At 39.2% G+C, this 22,787-nt stretch overlaps 1 long non-coding RNA gene and 1 pseudogene across 1 annotated transcript in view; one reads left to right on the plus strand and one right to left on the minus strand.

Moving 5' to 3' along the window:
- LOC131480941 (uncharacterized) overlaps positions 1-22,787 on the minus strand; it is a 295,934-nt gene that overhangs the window by 237,529 nt on the left and 35,618 nt on the right. Inside the window, exon 2 of the long non-coding RNA XR_009245905.1 lies at positions 8,561-8,621. This is a non-coding gene — a long non-coding RNA (uncharacterized LOC131480941). The remainder of the gene's footprint in view (positions 1-8,560; positions 8,622-22,787) is intronic.
- LOC101529183 (large ribosomal subunit protein eL27-like) lies at positions 17,484-17,851 on the plus strand (annotated as a pseudogene).

Raw genomic sequence — 22,787 nt, forward strand, 5'->3', positions numbered from 1 at the left:
ACTATTTAACCAAGTATTTTTACCAGAAAATAGAGAACACCTAGATATATTAATCACAGAAGCCTTTGCCAACATTCATAATTTAACTGGAATGAAATGTGGGCAGTGTGTGACGAAACACATATTTAAGGTATTAGTCACAGATAATCAATAAACTGTCATCAGAATGTTGGCACATATTTACTGATGCCTCTTCAAAAGGCAAGTAATTTGAAATTACTAGTTTAATTGGTTATGGATTTGTTTGGTTTTTTTTTTTTCAACAATTCCTTTTATACTTTAAGGATATTACATTTTTTTTGTACAAAGTTTTTATTCTTGGTAGAAGTTTTCTTTATGTTTCTTTACTTGAAAGTTGTCCATACCTGTGAGTTACTTAAGAAATCAATATCACTCTAGTTCCTCAACCTTCGATTTACTTTTAGGGGGGTAATAAGAAATAGTTTCCTGGGCCCGGAGCAATAGCTTAGTGGCTAAATCCTCACCTTGCAATTGCTGGGATCCCATATGGGCGCCAGTTGATATCCCGGCTGCTCCACTTCCCATCCAGCTCCCTGCCTGTGGCCTGGGAAAGCAGTCGAGGACGGCCCAAAGCCTTGGGATCTGGCACCCACGTGGGAGACCCAGAAGAAGCTCCTGACTTCTGGCTTCAGATAGGCTCATCTCCGGCCTTTGTGGCCACTTGGGAAGTGACCAGAGCATGGAAGATCTTCCTCTCTGTCTCTCCTCTTCGCAAATCTGCCTTTCCAATAATTAATAATAATAATAAATCTTTAAAATAAAGGTTTCTTGCCTGGTAGTCCAATTCTCAGCTTCATTTGCTACAGAACAGTGAAAAGACTATTACTGTGGCATTTTAAAAGTTTTATTTTCTGATAAATTTGAAAATAGTACTATCTTATTTGAAAGAGACACCATCTAAACTCACCCCCTATAATTAAATAAAAATAATCATAGATTCTAATCAAAGTTATCCAACTTCTAGGACATTCATGCCCTTAAATGGTACCTTCTAAGGAATTTTTTTTTTAAGGAAGAGAAGCAGTGCTTAGCTCAGCCAAAATGCTGTATCTCAGAACATATTTTAGAGTAAAGTTTCTGAACATCTTTGTATTGTGGATCCCTTTTTTAATCCGAAGTGAAACCTACCAACTGTTGCCAGAATATTTGTAAATTCATAAAGTAAAATACGTATTTTATAAAGGAAAGTTATACTGAATTATGGCAATCAAACTAGTTCTAAAGTATTATACAATAAAGCATAAATTTCTTTGTAATAAATTAATAAGAAATTCAACCAAGAGTCAAGATGCTGCCATAAATGCAATTTGAGGTGAAAATATCAATCATTTCTGTTGATGTCAATATCAGGTACAGTAAATCTTTCTCAGATTTTGTCTACAGTTGTAATTAAAGGGAACATCAACTAGATGTGCTTTTCCCAAAGTTCCTGCACCCCAGCTTTCTATGATTATTCAAGAAACCTATGATACAAGCTAAAAATCCCTGAGTTTAAAGGATTAAAGAGATTAAAGGAAAAAAAAAGATAATATTGGGGATCAACACTGTGGTGTAGCACGATAATCCTCTACCTTCACCTCTGGCATCCCATATGAAGGCAAGTTCATGTCTTAACAGCTCCACTTCCAATCCAGCTCCCTGGGAAGGAAGCACAGGGTGGCCCATGTGAGAGACCTGGAAGAAGCTCCTGGTTCCCAGCTTCATCTAGCTGTCATTTGGTGGAGTGATCCGGAGAATGGAAGATCTCTCTCTCTCTCTCTCTCTCTCTTTCTCCCTCTTCCACCCTGTGACTCTGACTTTAAAGTAAAATAAATCAATCTTTTTGAAAAAAGGTGGTATTAGCCTACTCTAATATCTGTCACAGTACATTTCCCAGTGCATGTAACATTATACTGAATTTGGTCACTGATGTATGTTGCTTCTGTTATAAGTACAGAACTATCTTTACATCTAAGTCCTTTCATCCATTTGAGCATAACTGGTGGTATTCACTTAAATCCCAAAAAAGTTTGTTTTCCAGTGGCGTCAACTCCAAGGTGGATCTGAACATGAATACCACAGAAAAAAATTACAAGGAAACGTCCATGCAGCTTCTAACCACACAGGGTGTAATACTTAGATTTTCCCAGATTCATGGTTGATTTCCTTGCAAAACTTTGTAAACACCAAGTAGTTAGTAAATTGCCAATCAAAAAAGCATGGATTTCAAATGCACACCAAATGCAAAGTCCTTCTTATAAATACAAAATGCCCTTCTGAAAGGAGCGCAGTTTTCAGATACAGCGGTGGTGGCTCACAATTTTCAATGTACACAAATAACTACAAGCCTTCTTGCTGATAACCTTACCAATTTGTTTTGCAAGAAGTTTACCATAAATCTCAACAGTGACAATTTACTTATTCTAGATCAAGTGGCATTATTAATCAAGACGACATAATTTCAGCTGGGAAACAAAATGTGAGCAACTGTTTAGTGGAGAACCAGAATCATTTGTGAAATAGTACCATCTAGTGGTACTATTTAGTATAAGAATCAAATTCTAAGCTTTGATTCAGGCAAAGCTATGGGTTTCTTTTTAACCGGTGTTGCTGTTTGTATAATTAGTAGACTTTGCAAAAAAAACAAGTATCCAGGCAGAAATTCTCCAGAAAAAAAAAACTATAAAGACATAGAGAATACATGACTCACCACAAAGTAAAATTTTATTTTTTAAATATTGAGTGGGGCAGGTGTTGTGGCACAGAGTAAAGCTACCACAGGAAACATCAGCATCCCACCTGGGCACAACCTCATGTTCCAGTAGTCCACTTCTGATCCAACCTTTTTTTAAAGATTTATTTATTTTTATTACAAAATCAGATATACAGACAGGAGGAGAGACAGAGAGGAAGATCTTCTGCTGATGGCTCACTCCCCAAGTGAGTGCAACAGCCGGAACTGGGAACCAGGCCTGAAGCCAGGAACCAGGAACTTCTTTCCGGGTCTCCCACACGGGTGCAGGGTCCCAATGCATTGGGCCGTCCTCAACTGCTTTCCCAGGCCACAAGCAGGGAGCTGGATGGGAAGTGGAGCTCCCAGGATTAGAACCGGCGCCCATATGGGATCCCGGCACGTTCAAGGCGAGGACTTTAGCCACTAGGCCACGCCAATGGGCACCTGATCCAACTTTCTACAGTGAACCTTGGAAAGCAGTGGAAGATGGCTTACGTGAACCCTGCCACCCATGTGGGAGATCTAAAATTTCCTGGCTTTTGGTTTAGGACTGAACAAGTCCTGGCCATTGCAGCCATCTGGGGAATGAGCCAGCAGTTGGACGTTTTCTCTCTCTCTTTCCCTTTCTCTATGGAATTCCGACTTCCAAATAAATACATACATCTTTTTTAAGAAAAAAAAAGACACCTTTTAAAAATAATTGGAATGGCTATAAAAGAAATGTGAAATAATGAAGTCTTATGAAGTTTGTTATCCAAATTAAAGCCCAGGTATACACACACACACACACACACACACACACACACATTACCCTAGTGGCTGATCACAGGACACTACAATAAATGGTTACATAAGCCCACAGATTCAGTTACAGAGCCATCAGTTATTGAACAGCCAAGATGACATATATTGTCCTTGGGAAATAAACATTAACATAAATTCCATTGCTTCAAGGAGTTCAAAATCATTGGAAGCCCAAAGAACAATTAAAACAAGTGTGACCAAAGAGGTATTTAAAAGGTTCATATAATGTTAGCAAGAGCAGAGTAGCACAGGTTAGGTCTCTAACAGAGAACCAAGCAAATCTGTGGGCCTGTTCCTTGGAAAGGGCTCTTGTTCTTTCTCCTCTTGGGTCTGTGTCGTTATTCTTAAATTACATCCTTATCCACTGTCCTCATGACTACAGCCTAATGCATCCTGTATCCATTCCTAATCCAATCACTGGTCAAGAGACATGACTGGTAATTATTTGTTTAATTAAACAAATGGTTATGTGGAAAATGCACATAAAATCCACAACGTGAGATTTAATTTAGGGAAGAAAAAATAATAAGGATGAGAGGTATGTAAATAATTATGCTGTGGGTGTATCTCTGTATCTGAACCCTTGAAAATCAAGTAGGATTTATTCCAAAAATGTAAAGTGTGTTGTAACTTACCATCTTAAATTATCTGAGCAGGAAAGTTATGTGACAGCTATCCTACACACTAAAATAGAAATTAATGAATATCTCTCCTAAACATATTATTTATTTATATTATTCACATTATATGAACTAAATATATCAAATTTTATTTCAACCCCAAAGCCAACATAAAAGTACCTATTAAAGTCAAGGATAAGATAAATAGAATACTCGTCCTGAATCTAAAAAGCTGGTAAGATCTATTTAGTGGTTTACTCATCTTCAACTTCTAGTTACCCACGTTTGACTATTTATCTAGGACTGACAATATGAAGTCCACACCCTAACAATAAGAATAATGTCATCTATGTAATGGTGGAAAGATAGCTGTTATGAGATTTCAATCTTTTCTATGTCTCAGTGTTTGCAATAAGAATTAAAGATGTCATCACATAGCATATTGAATAGGACTAATACAGTTCATGAAATCAAACAGTCCCTGATTATAAGGATGCAGTAAGGACTTAAAGAAATATTAGCAGGCTCACCACCAATAGGCCCCCATGTGCCCACCACACTATGTGACTGTTATAACATCTCAAAGCAGAAGAGCAGCCAGCACTGAGGAGTCAAATACTAATTTTTTTTTAATCAGCCTTCTGGTGGTAGCATGAGGTGACAGAATCTCCTTAAGCATGACTGCCTCTATTCATTCTATGCTCAATGTAAACGCTTATTTTCATCTCTTGATCCCAACTTGGTATTATGCACTACTCTCCACAATGCTGCATGGCTTGGTTGGGACACCCCTTGACCAGTTGCACAGCCATCATAATTCTAATTGTGACAACTCCCCATTGGGAGCATCCCAATAAAGAGATATTTATACCTACTTAACACGATGCTTCCCACAATACTCAGAAAAAGATCAATGAGAAGGATTTTCACTACGATATGATCATCCATTTTAACCATTGAGTATCAAATCGATTCAGAGAGATCAAGGGAGATAAATAAATTGGAACAAAGAAGGTAAAATAAATATTAATTACCAAAAATAAAACCGCGTACTTAGGGATTTGGCATTGGGCCTGGTGCTTTAAGGCGCTTCCTGCATCCCATTTTAGAGGACATGAGTTGCATTCCCAGCTCTACTCCCAATTCCAGCAGTCTGATAATTCAGACCAAAAAAGTCGGTACTGCTGATGCTAGTGGTTGGGACCCTGCCACCCATGCCACAGACCTGGACTGATCTGTTCTAACCCCAGCCGTTGAGGGCAGAGAGAAGTGCATCCTCTCATCCTCTCTCTCTTTCTCTCTCTCTCTCTCTCTCTCTCTCTCTCTCTCTCTCTCTCTCTCTCTCACCCACACACATGCACACACACACGTACACATTCCTTGCCTGGTAAATACATAAATAAATAAATAAATTATAAAATAATTACATAGCTGGATAATAAAAAATACAGGAAAGCCACTACAAAAAATAAAATATTTCTAATATACCTAGGTTCAAATTGGTTATCAATAACCTTCACATGGCCAAATAAGAATGAACTCTAGTAGAAATAAGGACTTCCCTTGAAGTTATAACAGAATATAGACAGAAACAAATGTAATACCTATAGAATACATAGAGGAAAAAGGCTATAAAATGCTCACTGAGTCCAAAAATATTTTAACAAACAGAAAAGATATCAAGTGCTTGGCTTGGAAATCTCTGTATCTCAAAGATGGCAAGTCTTTTTATTAAGATTTTTTTTTAATTGGGAAGTCAGATAAACAAAGAGGAAGAGAGACACAGAGCAAGATCTCCCATCCAAATGATTCACTCCCCAAGTGGCCACAACGGCCAGAGTTGAGTCAATCCGAAACCAGGAACCAAGACCTTCTTCTGGGTCTCCCACATGGGTGCAGGGTCCGAAAGCTTTGTGCTATCTTTGATTGCTTCCCCAGGCCACAAGCAGGGAGCTGGATGGGAAGTGGAGCTGCTGGGATTAGAACCAGTGCCTAAATGGGATCCCAACTTGTGCAAGGTGAGCACATCAGCCATTAGGCTACCACACCAGGCCCCAAAGATGGCAAATCTTTATTAATTAATCTAAATTTGACATACTCCAAATCTTAAAAACCAAAGGAATTTTTAATTAGATAAGACAATTCTATATCACAATAAAAAGCAATTAAGTATGATAAACTAAAAAACTAACGATGATACTTTCCCTACCAAGCTGGAATACTATGCAAACAATGTGAAAGGCTTTTTGTGCAGTGGCATGAAATTCTCTTCCAGGGTCCATTGTTAAGAGGGTTACTAGCAGCAAGGGCTAAAATAGCATCAAAGCATGCAACAAGGGGATATTTATATTGTTATGGTATTCCTTTAAAAGTACGTTTAATACACTGTTTCTTTTGGGCTCTGCACAGTAGCCTAATGGCTAAAGTCCTCACCTTGCACGCATTGGGATCCCATATGGGTACTGGTTCATATCCCAGCTGTTCTTCTTCCCTTCTTGCTCCTGTCTGTGGCCTGGGAAAGCAGTGGAGGACAGCCCAAAGCCTTAGGACCCTGAACCCACATGGGATACCTGGAAGAAGCACCTGACTCCTGGCTTCAGATCAACTCTGCTCTGGCCATTGTGGCCACTTGGGGGAGTGAACCAATGGATAAAAGATCTTTCTCTCTGCATCTCCTTCTCTCTGTAAATTTGCCTTTCCAATAAAAATAAATAATTTTTTTTAGAAGAACTGAATACCTGAGAGACAAAAATGAGATCTGATACAATTTAACTGGAGTACCCTCTTCTTTGTGTGGAGTGTTACCTATCCCCCAGTTTCAAAGAAGGAACTAACAATGTTGGAAAAAGGTAAAGCAACTATCTTCCCTGTTTTAACAACAAATGTGTGCTTGTGTGTGTGTGTGTGTGTGTGTGTGTGTACGGTCAGTTAGAGGTAAACTGAATCAAGTCCTGCAGTGTTCAAAGCAGTAAGTCTCTGGGCTTATTTTTCAATTAATATTTGAATATTATGCTAGTTTTAGGGGTTGTGTTACTGCTTTTTTAGCTTCCTGAATATATGATCTATTCATTTTAGTTTTTCAAGCATTTCACCATGAGTTATCTCTTATGTACAGCTTAGACCTACACTCTAACTTTTGATGTTGGTTTTCTGTCAGTTTTTCCTAAATGGATTATAATAGCAATTTGAATATCTCTTTGGCCCAGGTTTGGATACAAGCATAAATCATAAAATAGATATAATTTAAAAGTGCCTTTAAATTCACTGTGAAGTGCTACATGTTACAGCAATGAATGCACTCCTGAGGGATCTAGGAATCATCTATCCCAACCACTACATCTCATACAACACAAAGTGCTTCTAATCACCACTGATTTTTCATCAGCTGCATATGCCTCACCAAGTCAGTTTCAGCACATATGGAGCAGAATCTCTAGGGTAGTATAACATGACTGATGGTCTGCACAATGAATTATTTAATCAAAGAACAAAGCAGTCATACCTTGAGCCGTGACCCTGTGTCCCTCAGGCAATCTTCCTTACAACTGTCTTTGACTTGGCAGCAGCATTACAAACATCATCTATTATTTATAAGTCATTCTCATGGCAGACCTCAGGGCCTTTGTCAGAAGGAGCCCTAGCCACTGCAGGAACACATGAGGCGTGTTCTGGGTGAGCTCCTACCGCAAACACCTTTTATCCTTTCATCATCAAAAGATCACTTTTCACAGAGATGTCTCTTGGAGAAAATAGCCTCCAAACTCCATTTAATGGGTGAGTTTAAACATGACTTCACAGGCCAACAACAACAACAACCAAAAAAACGCCTATTTTACTTCCAATATTTCCGTGGCAGGAAAGAGTTGAGTTTTTAAGTAAATCTCCTTTTCAATACCATGTCAGAGTCCAAATACTACCCTGATAGGCAAGGTGGTAAAAGGAAAACAGATGAATAATGATACACAGGTAAGTATCAGACCCCAGCAGGTATCCACCGAATGGCCTCTGAAATTGTTTAGTAGTGCAGTACCTTTGTACTCCTCAGCTCAGTCTGTGACTCTCCAATAGATCCCACTGGTGTTCCAAAGTACTTCTTCCCCTGTTGGAATATTTGCTTACTCCATGCAAAACACAGCTAAACATTGTGTTTATGATTTCCAAATAATGAAATGTTTTATTTGAAAAGGGCATTCTGGGCATTCTGAGCATTTACTCTACCGTCCCAGCTACATTGCTGGAGCCCAAAGGATTGGGGAAGATGGATATTAATGTATTTTCCACCTTGTAATCACAGTCTATGGAAACCTGCCTGCTTCACCTAATTTTACAGAAATACATAAAATCTACACATGTAAAAATATTCTAGTCTTTCCAAAACCTTTGAATTATTTGAAAGTCTTACCAAGTAGGCTCAGGATCAGAAGTCACTGTTCAGCATGGAGGCCAAGGATCAAAACTGATACCTGAGAAAACAAAAATCAAGTGGATTTTTCTCAGTAGTTCTGTGTTGCTGATAACTTGACAGCCACATCAGTTACACATGTTTCGGTTTTACTTTCAAGTAGTAAAGCTTGACAAGAAAATAAATACACTAACAAAATAACATTCAGTCATCCAGAAAACAATATTTCCTCAAGAAGTTGCTTGCAAAATAGTCATTTTTAAATACAATTGCGTGTTCCCCAGAATCAAACGTGCTATGACTACCAGAGGAGATGTGAACCTGGTTTAAGAGGATGCAACCTCTAGCTCCCCTCAGGTACCGCTAATAAGGACCATCACAAGTTGTACTGTTCCCCCTGGCCTCATCATGAAGTCAGTGTCCCCTTTTCACAGCCAAGGAAGCTGACGCTCAAGAAGGTTATGTGGCTGTCCAAGATGGCAGTCAGGAAATGGTAGTGCCCATCTCATCACGTGGAAGTGTGTCCTATCCCAAAGCTTTGTCAGTCCTGCCACAGCTCCCAGTGTGATGGCAGCAGGAACCCTTCAGATGTCACCTGGGACAGATGACATTCACAAGGAGGACACACACCCATGGGACTCTCAAGAATAAAAAATGTTCACAAGAAGTTAAATCAAACGGTGCCAGAGGCAACACACATGAATGTGGATGATTTATATTTTGCCACACTTTTCCACGGTGGATCAGTTTCAGTCACTTCAGGCCATTATTTAAATTTGATACAACATAGGTTATAATTAACTTCAGACGCTTTGGCTAATCACACCTTTCTACCACTCAACTATGCATCACAGAATACAAAAGAATGAAAATGATGGTGTATAGGTCCAATATTGAAGCCATCATAATTTATCATTAGTTTTAAAGTGAATCATAGCAAGCGTTAGTAATTTAGCAATAGAAATAAAATTCTTGTGACATGCATCACACTAACAGCTAACTATAATACATCTCTCTTAACAATGCACATTAAAGTTAGGAACCACTCATCTAACATGTATTAGGAATTCACATTTTAATTTTATTTGGTGAAAGTTGTGCTTTAATTAGGCTAATATATGTATTCAAATCAAGTGTGTGAGTAGCAAAAATTATCTCCTTGAACGCTTGAACAAACTCTTCTCTGCTTTTTTTTTTCTTGCCTGGCCTATGACTCCCAAATCCTTTCTTGTAGTGATTCCCAGCAAGAATCCAGCTAAGTGAGTTTAGCAGAATCCCCACTCTTGATACCTGATAACTCTCGAAAACCAATGAAATTCCTTATCCTCTGCCATCCCAAATGTGGTATCTGATCATCCTCACCTGCCTTCGGCACAAAACCTGGTAGATCTGTGTAGTCGCAATCCTTTTTGCTCTCACATTTCCTCATATCCATTTCTACCCACTCATCTCCACCCTATTGCTTGGCTACAAATTCCCATTTGGGTTTCCTGTTTGGGGAATTGAACTAGTGTCTCTTCACTACTGCAAAATGCTATTACAGTTATTCCAACACCCATCACCATGTCCCAGATAGTCTGCTCTGCCCTTCTTTAATACATGTCATGGGCAATGTTTTTCTTTAACATGAAAATGGGAACTGAGAAAATAAATCCCAATGACTGTCATTAAAGTCAAAGGCTGAACGTCTCCAGGGATTGGGAACCTGCTAACTCCTTAGGCCACACATTATAATATCAAAACCTTAGTTCTTAAATTGAGTCAGAAGCTCTTTCCCTGAAACTACCAGGCACCCAATGGAAGAAATGAAACAGAGAAACTAAGCAGGAATATTAGGTCAGAATAGGTGTACTTGATCTCAGTTTCTATCAGCACTGCATTGTAACTCTACCCACCCACCTATTAATCTATTTATCCACTGTCCCATGATACCCCTGTGTCTCATCTGGGACCAGGAAGGAGGAGATGCCATGATGGCCACATGGAGGTTAAAGCCCACCTGGAAACATCATGAAAGTCCCAGAAAGCCCTACCTAAGCAAGGCTGTACCCCATTTGTATATTCAATTAGGGAACCACACAATCTCATTTAAAAAATGGTAGGAATGTACCTTCCTATGCTCTTGGCTTCTGGACCATGCTTCTGGATCCTTCTCCAGCTCCCTGCCATTCTTCTCATGGGCCCGGCATAGTAGTCCAGCAGCTAAAGCCCTCACCTTGAACGCTCCGGGATCCCATAAAGGCACTGGTTCTAATCCGGGATCCCATATGGGTGCCGGTTTTAATCCCAGCTGCTCTGCTTCCCATCCAACTCCCTGCTTCTGGCCTGGGAAAGCAGTGGAGGACACCACAAAGCTTAGGATCCTCTGCCCCCATGGGAGACCCAGAAGATGATCCTGACTCCTGGCTTCGGATCAGCGCAGCTTTGGCCATTGCGGCCACTTGGGGAGTAAATTAGCAGATGGAAGATCTTTGTCTCTCCTCCTCTCTGTATATCTGACTTTCCAATTAAAAATAAATAAATCTTAAAAAAGAAAACATAAGCAACTATCTGACCCATACACAAAAAGCATCTTTCCATGTGAGGTGCCCTACACTCACAGAGAATGCATACTGACTTCATCTCTCAGATAAAACCTATTCTCACTTTTGCACTACATTTATGCCTCTTCTCTGAATTCTTATCTCTGTGGAAGCAAGAACCTGGAATAAAGATTAAGACACTAACAAAAGAACTTGCTTTGGCCACACAAAACTACTTCAAACCTACTAATTTGAAAAGACTTATAACAGTTTTTTCTCTCAAGGATGAACATGGCTATTTCAACTCTTTCATCTACAACACAATATTTTAACCTTACTACTATCAAATTTTAAGTATCTGAGGACTGCAGGACCTTTAAAATAAAAAAAAATTATCAAGCTTTTATGGATACCAGCAAATAAAAAAGACCAGGCACTGGGACAAGTCCCTGTAATTACCAGTAGTGAGGCTAAACATCAGTTGAAAAGATGTCTTCTCAATATACAACTAACAATATTTTTATAAGACAAACTGGAGAAAGGAAAGTATCGGCTGTTGACACTGAGCCTACAATGGATCTATGGCAGGGTGCCATGAAGCAGGGAGGTGTCGGGGGAGCAGAGCAGTCTGTAAGGGTAGGGTTGCTGCTCTCAGCTTTGCTGGGTTTAATCGTCCAGAGGTATACATGAAAACAAAACTCAGTGACCTTAGTGGTCAGCCCTGACAGGATATGAATCAAGGTTTAATCATATACTCGGGATATGAAACAGCCTTTTGTTGCTTTAGCTGGCAGCTGTTACCTGATTAGCTTCTCTTAGCTCTTTCCACCTTCGTCTATCTAGCCTTTCTAGTTAATTAAGATCCCAGTTTCTTTTAGTACTATCCTATACAAGCTCCATTTATCTTGTTCTTGCCTCCTTTCCTTGATATCACATCTATAATTCTCAGTGTTTTCACTAAGCATGCAGGTTTCAACTTTTTTTTCAGATTTATTTTATTTTTATTGCAAAGTCAGATATACAGAGAGAGGAGGAGAGACAGAGAGAAGATCCTCCATCCGATGATTCACTCCCCAAGTGACTGCAACGGCCGGAGCTGTGATGATCCAAAGCCAGGAGTCAGGAACCTCCTCCAGGTCTCCCATGTGGTTGCAGGATCCCAAGACTTTGGGCTGTCCTACACTGCTTTCCCAGGGCACAAGCAGTGAGCTGGATGGGAAGCAGGGCTGCTGACACTAGAACCGGCGCCCACACAGGATCCTGGCACATTCAAGGCGAGGACTTTAGCTGCTAGGCCACCATGCCAGGCCCAGGTTTCAACTTTTGACTATTCAAAAAGTGTCCTTGTCACTCTATTGGGCAAAATAACTCATGGTGCTTACAACATTTTCTATTGCTCCGCACCTTTGCTATTGTTAATTTGATCCTAATGCAATTTTCAAACTGTGTCCCTGAGAGAGGAAAAAAAATCAGAAATACCTTAGGGCAGTTCAGGAGCAGGAGACCCTCACATTCCTGCCTCAACTAAAGCAACCACTGTTCCATCCAACCTTTCATTAAGCTTTTGTGTAGAATTTAATTTGAAAATATTGTTTTGAGGGCAAAATAATTTTAAAGTTTGAAAAGCACTCCCTTAGATATGAAACAGTACAAAGCTTTTCAGAAGATGGCAACAGCACCTCATTCCAGGAACTTAGCTTCTGAGTAGTCTATCAAATTTAAGATCAAATCACCAATCGAATCCAGAGGGCACTGCCTTTGCTCTTAATAATGTAGAAAAGTCATCCTCTCCATTGAGATGAGTTCCAGTATGGCATGGCTGAGTACTACCAGCTCCATTTATCTACTTAACTGGCACTGCAGGCACAGAAGGGACAATTCTGTGGCAATGAAACCAATTCAGAATCCTCTAGCTGACATAGTCTCTTCATGGTTGGGGCTCTGAGATCAGCAGTTCAGTTGGAGGGATCTCCAAAGAAGCTTCATCTGAGAGGATCCCAAACGTGATTCTTGTGTGAGTTTGCCAGTACAGGGTCTGGCACAGTCTCTCGCCCTAATCAGCTTATGCACATGCTGGTCATTGCAGTACCTAGACCCTTCCAACCAATAATTCCTTTACCACAAATTTACTTTCTCCCTGATCATAGTTATTTTCTCATCTACTACCATCATCATTACTTCTAAGACAGAAACTTCCACTAAAACATTTCAAGGCACAAATACATATATTCACTTGCCAACCAACTAACCATCTAGCTGTTTCATAAGAATAGTACACTCAGTACCTACAAAAAGCTCTTCTATCCCCTCAAACTGCTCTTCCCCCACAATCCCATTAGAATAATACCTCCCTGGGGCAGGCATTTGGTGCAGTGATTTAGATGCTGCTCGACATGCACACATACTATTTCTAAAAGACTGAGTTTGAGTCCCAGCTCCACCCCCGACTTCAACTTCCTGCTAATACACACACTGGGAAGCAGTAAGTGATGGCTCCAGTACTTGGACCCCCACTACCCCATAAGAGAACTTACAAGTTCCCAGCTCCTGGCCTTGGCCAGGCCCAGTCACAGCTTCTTTTCACGTTTGAGCAGCGAATCAGAGGGTCGAGATTCTCCTCTCACTTTCTCTCTCTCTCTCTCTCTCTCTCTCTCTCTCTCTCCACACCACCCCCCACACACACAAACACACCTCTCTGCTTTTCTACTAAATAAATTATTTTTCTAAAAAAGCAAACAAACAAAAAACATCCTCAGTTATCTAAACTGAAAAGTAGGAGTCCTTCTCATCTGTTACCCCTCCTCCACAAGCCACCAACCAGTCAGGGAAACAATCCAAGAACAACTCCCAATATGCTTCTTTATTTATTTATTTATTTATTTATTTCATTGCATTATGTGACACATTTTTTTTTATGCACTGGAATTCCCCCCACCCCTCCCCAAACCCCCCCACCCCTCCCCAAACCCTCCCCCCCACGGCGGATTGCTCCACCTTGTTGCATTTCCATAGCTCAAATTCAGTTGAGATTCTTTCATTGGAGGTTTTGACCAATCATAAAGTCCAGCATCTTACTGTCCTGGCAAGTTCAATGGCTTCTTGGTGAGACCATCTCTGGTCTGAAGGTGGAACCAGCAGATTATCATCCCAATCAAGTAAAAAACCCAACATAATATTTACAACCATTTACAACATTTCGGCATTAATTGACGTGGTATTGATTAACCAATATGTTACTAGGGAAATGCAGGTTCTCGACCGAAACCTGTGACTTCCTCATAGACATCTCAATTTTGGTTTATATTCAACCATGTTCCATATACCTTAAAATGGCTATAGATTGCTATTCAGCTGTCTCTTGTCTATTTCAATGTTAGTATTTAGCATTTTATAGCATTGAAGCATGATTTTGCTAAACCTGGTTGTTTTTCGGGTAGTCTAACTCTATCACTTTAACAGGACCAATGTCAACAGTTTAGGTGAATGTTTTTTTGGGAGGGGTGTGCAGAGAAATCCTCAACACCCCAGAGAGGAGTAACTGATCTTTGTGTCCCACCCAGTGAGTTATAAGTGCATCCCGGCTGGCTGCTTCCTGTCTGTTTCTAAGCATTCCTAATAGGACACTTACTCTTCTGAGGAATGTGAGAGGAACGCTATGTAATGTCCCTTTCATAAGAATTCTGTTAACCAGAATGACATTTCAAACCCTTAGTGTTAACAGTTGCTATTGAAATGCACATTATGTAACTATGGAAATGAACATGCCATACTATACAATGAGATCTACATCTTCTTAATTTAAAAGGGAATCACATATCAATCAGATGCATTCCTTAAGACAAGATCCATGTCTCATTTCTGAGTCTTACATAAAGATCAGTCTCTTTATATTAAAATAAAATTATATAGTTTCTGAGAGAAGCCTAGAAAAAGGGGAGAGTTTATATTTATTAAAATATAGTAAGAATAGAAGCTATACTTAGATAAATCTCTGTATGTATAACATATTGTGGCTTATTGCCAAAAGAAAATAGAAAACATTTATCACAAACTTTCATTACATCTTTCCTCAAAAAATGTGTTAGGAATATGACTGATGCAGAATTTTATGCAGAGACTAAAAAGAAGGGAGAAATCTACAAGGGCAAATAGAAATACATCTCTGATTGGTAAAATGGTGGAAGAAATTATTCTTTATGAAGAAATCTTCCCAATACATTAATTAATACAGTAGGTGGCTGCATTGTAACTCAATGTACCAGTGAATTCTAAGTTTGGAGGAAAGCAAAGGAATATAAGGTCAGAGTTCAGTTTCTCCTACATAAGAGTAAGTCGCTTCTACCACATCTCTTCCACAGAAAGTATAATACAGTGGATACTTGAAAGAGGTCATTCCAACATCTCCACTGAAAGTCTAAACAAAGGAGCTCTTCCAGAATGGCAGTGTGAGAACCTTAGTAGCTTTGCTCTTCAACAAATAAATATACCCAGTAAAAATTATAAAAACATAGGGGTCAGCATTGTGACATAGCAGGGAAAGCCAGCACCTGCAATGACAGTATCCCATATGGGTGACTGAATGCTCTACTTCTGTCCAGCTGTGGCTCACTTCAACCCCATATCTCAACACCCAGTTCAACATGCATAATTATGGGTAAGACCACAGAGCTTGCTAACTTCCCAGTTCTCTGATAAAAACACTGGAATCAACACAGGATGGACCTGATGTGAGCATTACTCACCCTCCATCTCCCAGTTCCCTGCAGCAGAGGCTCGTTCTAGGTGAGTGCAACCAAGGTGGTGACAGATCCCCTCTCTCTAGGCACATCTACCGGACAGGAGCTCTTTCTCTGGTGGTGCAGGCCTAGAATACTTGATCCCCAGTCACCTTCACCCACTCATGGAACAGAGGTTGCTCCATGTCATGAAAGACAAACTAAAAGTCCAGAGGCTACTTCTTTGCTCAAAATATAACTCATGAAGCAAGAGTCACTTAGAAACAACTGTCTTTGGGCCCAGTGCAGTGGCCCAGTGGCTAAGGTCCTTGCCTTGAATGCGCCAGGATCCCATATGGGTTCCGCTTATAATCCCGGCAGCCCTGCTTCCCTTCCAGCTCCCTGCTTGTGGCCTAGGAAGGCAGGCAAGGACAACCCAAAGTTTTGGGATCCTGCACCCACTTGGGAGCCCCAGAAGAAGCTCCTGGCTGCAGATTGGTTCAGCTCCAGCCACTGCAGTCACTTGGGGAGTAACTCATTGGATGGAAGATCTTCCTCTCTCTCTCTCTCTCTCTCCTCCTCTTTGTATAACTGACTTTGCAATAAAAATAAATAAATCTTAAAAGAAAAAGAGAGAAAAAAGGAATAAGGTGGTGGGAAGAAAAAAAACCTTCCTAGAATCAGAAAAATCTCAAAGACTAGTACCAAAATCTGTCCATGCAAAGCAATAACAATTTAATTGGAATGCAGAATTTAATTGGATTGGTCCATGGAGAAATCTCTGAGGTTGCCTGACCAGCAGGCCCCAAGACCATCAAGGGGTGAGGTAATGGTCTTCTTCAGCTGCAAGAACCACTGAAGACAAACTGGTGAGGGATGTCTGTTTATTTTGAACAAATTAAAAGCTTGTAAAGGCTAGGGAAAGGGAGGGCAGGGGAGCATCTTCCAACAGTCCCCCCCACCCAATAAAGACACTACAATTGGTTAGAAGGCATGCCTATCTCTCTGGACCCTCCAACCACCATAGGTCACGCAGGGTTGGAAGCTGTGACTCACATGACTCACATGGACACCTAGGCTGAAAGCTATGCCTCAGGTTATGGGCAGGTGAGCCGTGAGCCACACCCTCCATGTAGCAGGCAGAGATGCAAGGGAGATCTCCCACAGAGAAACCTCTGCGCTCAAGGCATTATTGAAAAGAATAGTGCAATCCGTGTTTACTGAAACCATGATATTAACTCAGCAGAAAGCTTAACAGAGAGGTGTATATCAAAGAGATTCAGTGGTACCATTCTCACCCCAGGGTGACAGAATACTAGGCCAAGGCTGTGCCAAATAAGGAGTGGACACTAGAATATTTTCATTAAAGAAGAAATAATCTTCATTAAAAATAGTTTTGTTATGCTGTAGAAGGTTATACCTCCACCTGCTACACGAGCATCCTATATCGGTGCCTGTTCTAGACCAAGCTCCTCCACCTCTATTCAGTTCATTGCTACCACACCTAGGAAAGCAGAGCACAAAGGCCCAAGTGCTTGCATCATCCAACCATGACCCACAAAGAAAATCCCAGGCTCCCGGCTTTAGTCTCGCACAGCCCTGGCCATAGCAGCCACTTGAGCGCTCTCTCACTCGTTCCCACTCTGTCTTTCTCTCTGACTCTGCCTTTTTGCGGTTGTCATTGAAATGGGCAAGTTCACGAAACCCAGAAAAATAGAGTTGGTCCTAGCTAAAAGCTACTTGGGACACAAAAGTTATCATTGTGAAAAACACTGATAACAGCAGCTCTGGCCACCCCTACAGCCATGCTCTGATAGGTTGAATTGACCACTGTCCCTATAAAGTGACAGCTGCTAAGGGGGGGGGGGGGTAGGAGGAAGCCAAGCGATCAACTCCTACCAGGTACTCTGTGGATATTCCCTTAGATGAAACTGGTTAACAAGAATGCCTTCAGAGACCCTGTGCTTATATGCAAGGCCTGATAGATGGCCAAGACCAACTTCCAAGAGAGGTTAAACAGCATCAAGAACAAGTGGTTCTTCCAGAAGCTATGATTTTAGACACTTTATGTCACAGTAATTAAAAGCATTTTTTAAAGTGGTCCTGCAAAATCACTGAAGAAGCTAATGAGCATTAAGACAAAAAGAAGCCTAGGGAAAGAAGTGTGACAGAAGAAATAAATAACTAGAATTGCTGTATTATCTAAGATGCTGATACTTTGAGAATAATATATGAAACATTTAAAAAATCCAAGAAAGTGTAACATACACAGAAAGAAAAACAAATAAAAATACCTGAAACAGTGTCTTGAATGTAGACATAACAATCACTTCATTCCAGCCACTTCAAATATGTTTAAAGAATTAAAACCATGATTGAAGAAGTAAATGCAGGTATAGTGGCTCTGTTTCATTATATGAAGTACACCAATAACAGGTATACAAATGTAAATTTTTTATGAATACTCTATTTTAATAAAATGTTTTTTAAAAGAATATCAATAACGAAATGACACAGAAAAAGGAATCAATGGAGTATCTGCTTATGAAAAGTACAGTAACTAAAATTTTAAAATTCACTAAGGAGGTTCCATAGTAGATTTCAACTGGCAGAAGAAAGCCTTCATGAATTCATGGATAGACCAATACAGATCTTGCAATATTAAAAAAAAGAGGAGATTAAAATGTGAGAAATGCATAGCATCTTAGAAATACGGATATCATTATGAATAACAAAATACATATCATGAATACAAAGAAGGAAAGGAACAGAAAAAAATGTTTGAAGAAAAAAATGGATGAAATGCTTTTAAAATGATGAAAAATATTCATTTACGCAGTGAAGAAGTTCCAAACCTTCCAGTAGATTTAATACAAAAGATACACATTATAGTAAAATGTTGACAATCAAAGACATTAGGTGTATCTTAAAAGCAACAAGCAAAAACTGCTCAGAACATTTAAAGGAGCCCCAATAAGACTAATACCTGACTTCTCATCAGGGATACTGGAGGGCACAAACAATCGCTGTAGCATACTCAAAGTGTTGAAAAGAAAAGCAGGATCCCATAACCAGCAAAAAAAAAAGGTCCTTCAAAATCTGGCACAGTAGTTCAGGTGCAACGTAGGATTCCCACTTTCCCCATGCCTGCTTTGAGTCCCAGCTCCTTTGTCTCTGATTCCAGCTTTATTTTAATGTGCATCCTGAGCTGGGAGCCCAAGCACCTGAGGTCCCTGCCACCCACACGAAAGACTCAAAATGAGTTCTGGGTTCCTAACTTCAGCCTGGATAATCCCTTTCTGATGTGAACATTTGAGGGAGTGAATCAGTGGATTCTTTCTCTTGTCTTTTGTCTCTCTCTGGTTTCCAAGTAAAATGGAAAAAAAGATGTTTAAAAGAAAGATATCCCAAGAAAACCAAAAATTGAATAGCATGTTGCTAGAAGACCCATTTTAAAAGAAATAATAGAAACTATTCGGACTGAAAGTAAATGACTGCAGACAACAAATAGAATACGCATGAATCAGCAATGAATCCCAGTGAAGGTAATTATGCAATTATAAAGAAGAGTAAAACACAGGCATATTTCCTTTGCTTTTGCCTCTTAACAGATTTGAAAAGCAATTGTATAAAATATGTATATTTGCATAATTTCATCTATAATATTATAAACATATTTTTAAATGACAGAACAAAGAAGGGGAAGGGAGCAAAGCTGACCTGGACAAGGAAATGATACCAAATGGTAACTGAAATCCTCAGGAACAAGGCAAGAGAAACAGACTACTAAATAAGAAAGTCAATATAACAAAATCTATAAATATACTCTTGTTCTTTTTCCCAGCACTTCTTTTAGAAGGTATAAAATTATACAAGATAATTATAACAATAAATATTGCAGAATGTAGCATATAGTCTATACAACAATAACTCCACAAATAGAGAAAAGGAAATAGAGACTAAAGGCAGAAGAATAAAGCTTCATTATCTCAAAGGAATTTAGTCAGTACAAATCTGACAATGCCAGTTAGGTTCTGCTGTTTATACAAAGCTTAAAACAGTCACAGACTAACTTGAAAATATATACAGAAAAAAATTATCAACAATTAAAATCTTCACCTAGAAAATACTTACAGAAGTTAACATTTCACCTAGTAGTTCAAGCACCCATTTTTCCATTTTTTCATTATTATCATTTTATGATATAATCCATAGGCTCTGGCATTTCCCTTAAGCCCTCTCCAAATCACTCCCCCAACACACTGATTTCCCCTATATTATTACAATAGTACAGTTCTTCATAAACAGTCAGGCATGGACAATGGCAGACAGTTCAGCATCCTATTTCAAGATATATCCAACAGTTTCATGGGGAGTCCATCATTGATCTGGAAGTACAGATGCATATTGCATTCTATCTTCACATCTGTGTATGATAATCTGCATGACACGGTTGCCATACATCCCATTAAATGCAAAGCCACAAAACAAACTCAACAGCAGGAAGAAAACTAGAAATTTATGAGGCCATGAAGCTAAACAACATGCTACTGAATGACCAATATGTCACTGGAGAACTGAAAATCAAAAACCTTCTTAAAGAAAATCATGCTACTGTATGACCTATGAGTCAGTGAAGGATTTGATGAGAAAAAAAACTTTTTTGAGGAAAATAAAAACAAAAACATTAAAATCCATAAGATATTGTATTTGCTGATCTTTGTTGGTGAGATGTGTCTCCTGCAGGCAACAGAAAGATGGGTCTTGCCTTTTTTTGTTCCAGTTCACTAATCTATGATGTTTGATTGATGAATTTAAACCATTTACATTCAGGGTTAATATGAATGGGTGATAATTTGGTCCTGTCATTTCAGCAACAGGTTGATCACCATTGGATTTTACCTTCTGTTGTTATTTTAGGGGATTTTCTTCACATTTGCCTTTGGTTTTGGTTGGTGCCATTCCTTTTCTCGGTCAAGAGAATATCTTTAAGTATCATTTGTAGGGCAGGTCTGGAAGAGCCAAATTCTTTGAGTTTTTCACACTGATAGGAATGTGTCTTGTTATTCATAGCTCCTTGGATCTCACTGAAGCATATACTAATAAAGTGACTGAGTGGGACATCCACATTCCCAAGGATGGAGTTGTTCTCTAGAATAGTCAAAGTGACTGGGATGCTGGAACTTTCAGCCCTGCCCACTGATCTCCACGGAAGGGAAGGAGTTAGAGATTAAACACTATGAAAGCTTCTGAATGATGAGATCTGATAGATTTTGGGGTCAGTGAACACATGGGTAATGCTGAGAAGGCAGCCAATCACAGAGGGCAAGGAAGCTCTGAACTACTTCCACATATCTTGCCCTGGGCATCTGTTCCATCTGGCTATTCCTAATAAACTAGCAATTATAAGTAAAGCAATTACTTGAGTTCAGTAAATTAAAAAATTCATTTTTGCTGATCCATTCCAGCAAATCTCAAATCAGAAAGGTAGACAGGGTGTCCCTGAAACAAAGGTGGTTGAGCATTAGTGGCCTACACTTGGAATTGTTACCTGAAAGTCCTTGAGCCCAAACCCCTAACTTATAGGCTCTAATGCCAACTCTAGGAAGACAGAGTAGAAACAAATTGCCAGAGACCCAGTGGTTCAGAACTTGAGAACTGCATGACATGAAAAAGACCCACACATCTGCTGACAGAAATTTTATGTGAGTATGCAGACAAACAAGAATGATTTCCTCAACTACTGATTATTGGAAACTTCACAATGGGATTTTTAGTATTGTGGAAAATAATTTGATATGATTGATTTGTTTATATCCATTGCTTTGTTGATTTGTTCTGTGGGTGGATCACTGCGGGAAATACTAACTAGATGTTGGAAGGTAGCTCTTGAGAGTGTGTTCTGAAATTGGTATATCATTAGTTATGAGTCTATAAAGAAAAATAATATGATTTTTTGTAAAAATACTTGGCCTCATATCCTTTTTAAATCTGGAAACATTTGAATATAAAATAGCTGTATGAATTACAACATGATTCTGTAACTAGATTTTCTCTATAAAAGATTGAAAATGGCAAAACAGCTCTGTTTTAATTGACTTACAGTTAAGTTAGTACTCATGAAAACCAGAAATATTAAATTAATCCAAATGCCTTTTAGTTCACAGAATATAAAATCTTTGATAAATAAACACTCTTAAATTCCTGGGTAATATAAAGGTAAAGGGCTCTTCAAAATAAACAGCAAACATTTGTGACTGGTTTATTGACCCAGAAATGTGAGACCCAGAGATTTGAGATTATAAAAATACAAATACAAAAAAATACAAATACAAATAAAAATACAAATAAAAATAAAAAATAAAAACGCAAATTTAACCTAATAGCAGATAAAGGTACAATACAGTGTTCCGTGTATCAAGTGAAACAATTTAGCCTTTAGAGTTTTTATCTGACAAGAAAATAACTAGAATGATGACTATTTTGTCCAGTGTCTCAGGTTTCATAAAAATCTAATTACTGTTGTTAAGAATAAATTAGATTAGATAGGGACTGATACTTTGCCATAGCACAGCACCAGCATCCCACATGGGAGCACTGGTTGGAGTCCCAGACACCTCATTTCCCATCCATCTTCCTGTCAGCCTACCCAGGAAGATAGCGGATGATGGCACAGGTGCTTGGTCCTACCATCCATGTGGAGCCTCAGAAGCAGTTCTGGGATCTTTACTTTGTCCTGGACTAGTCCTAGACATCAAGATCATTTGGGGAAGGAATCAGCACATGGATGAACTCTTTCTCTGTCCTCCCCTGTCTTTATCACCTGCTTTTCAAATTAAAAAGTAACTCTTTTTAAAAAAGCAAAAATCAATTGTCTCAAAAACTAATATATTTGCACCTATTAATCTATTTTCACAAACTATTGACACGTGACAAACAATTCAAGACTGCTTTGAAATTACCAAGATAATAATACTTACTATATTAATT

The sequence above is a fragment of the Ochotona princeps genome, chromosome 8, assembly GCF_030435755.1.
Source record: "Ochotona princeps isolate mOchPri1 chromosome 8, mOchPri1.hap1, whole genome shotgun sequence".
Taxonomy (NCBI): Eukaryota; Metazoa; Chordata; class Mammalia; order Lagomorpha; family Ochotonidae; genus Ochotona; species Ochotona princeps.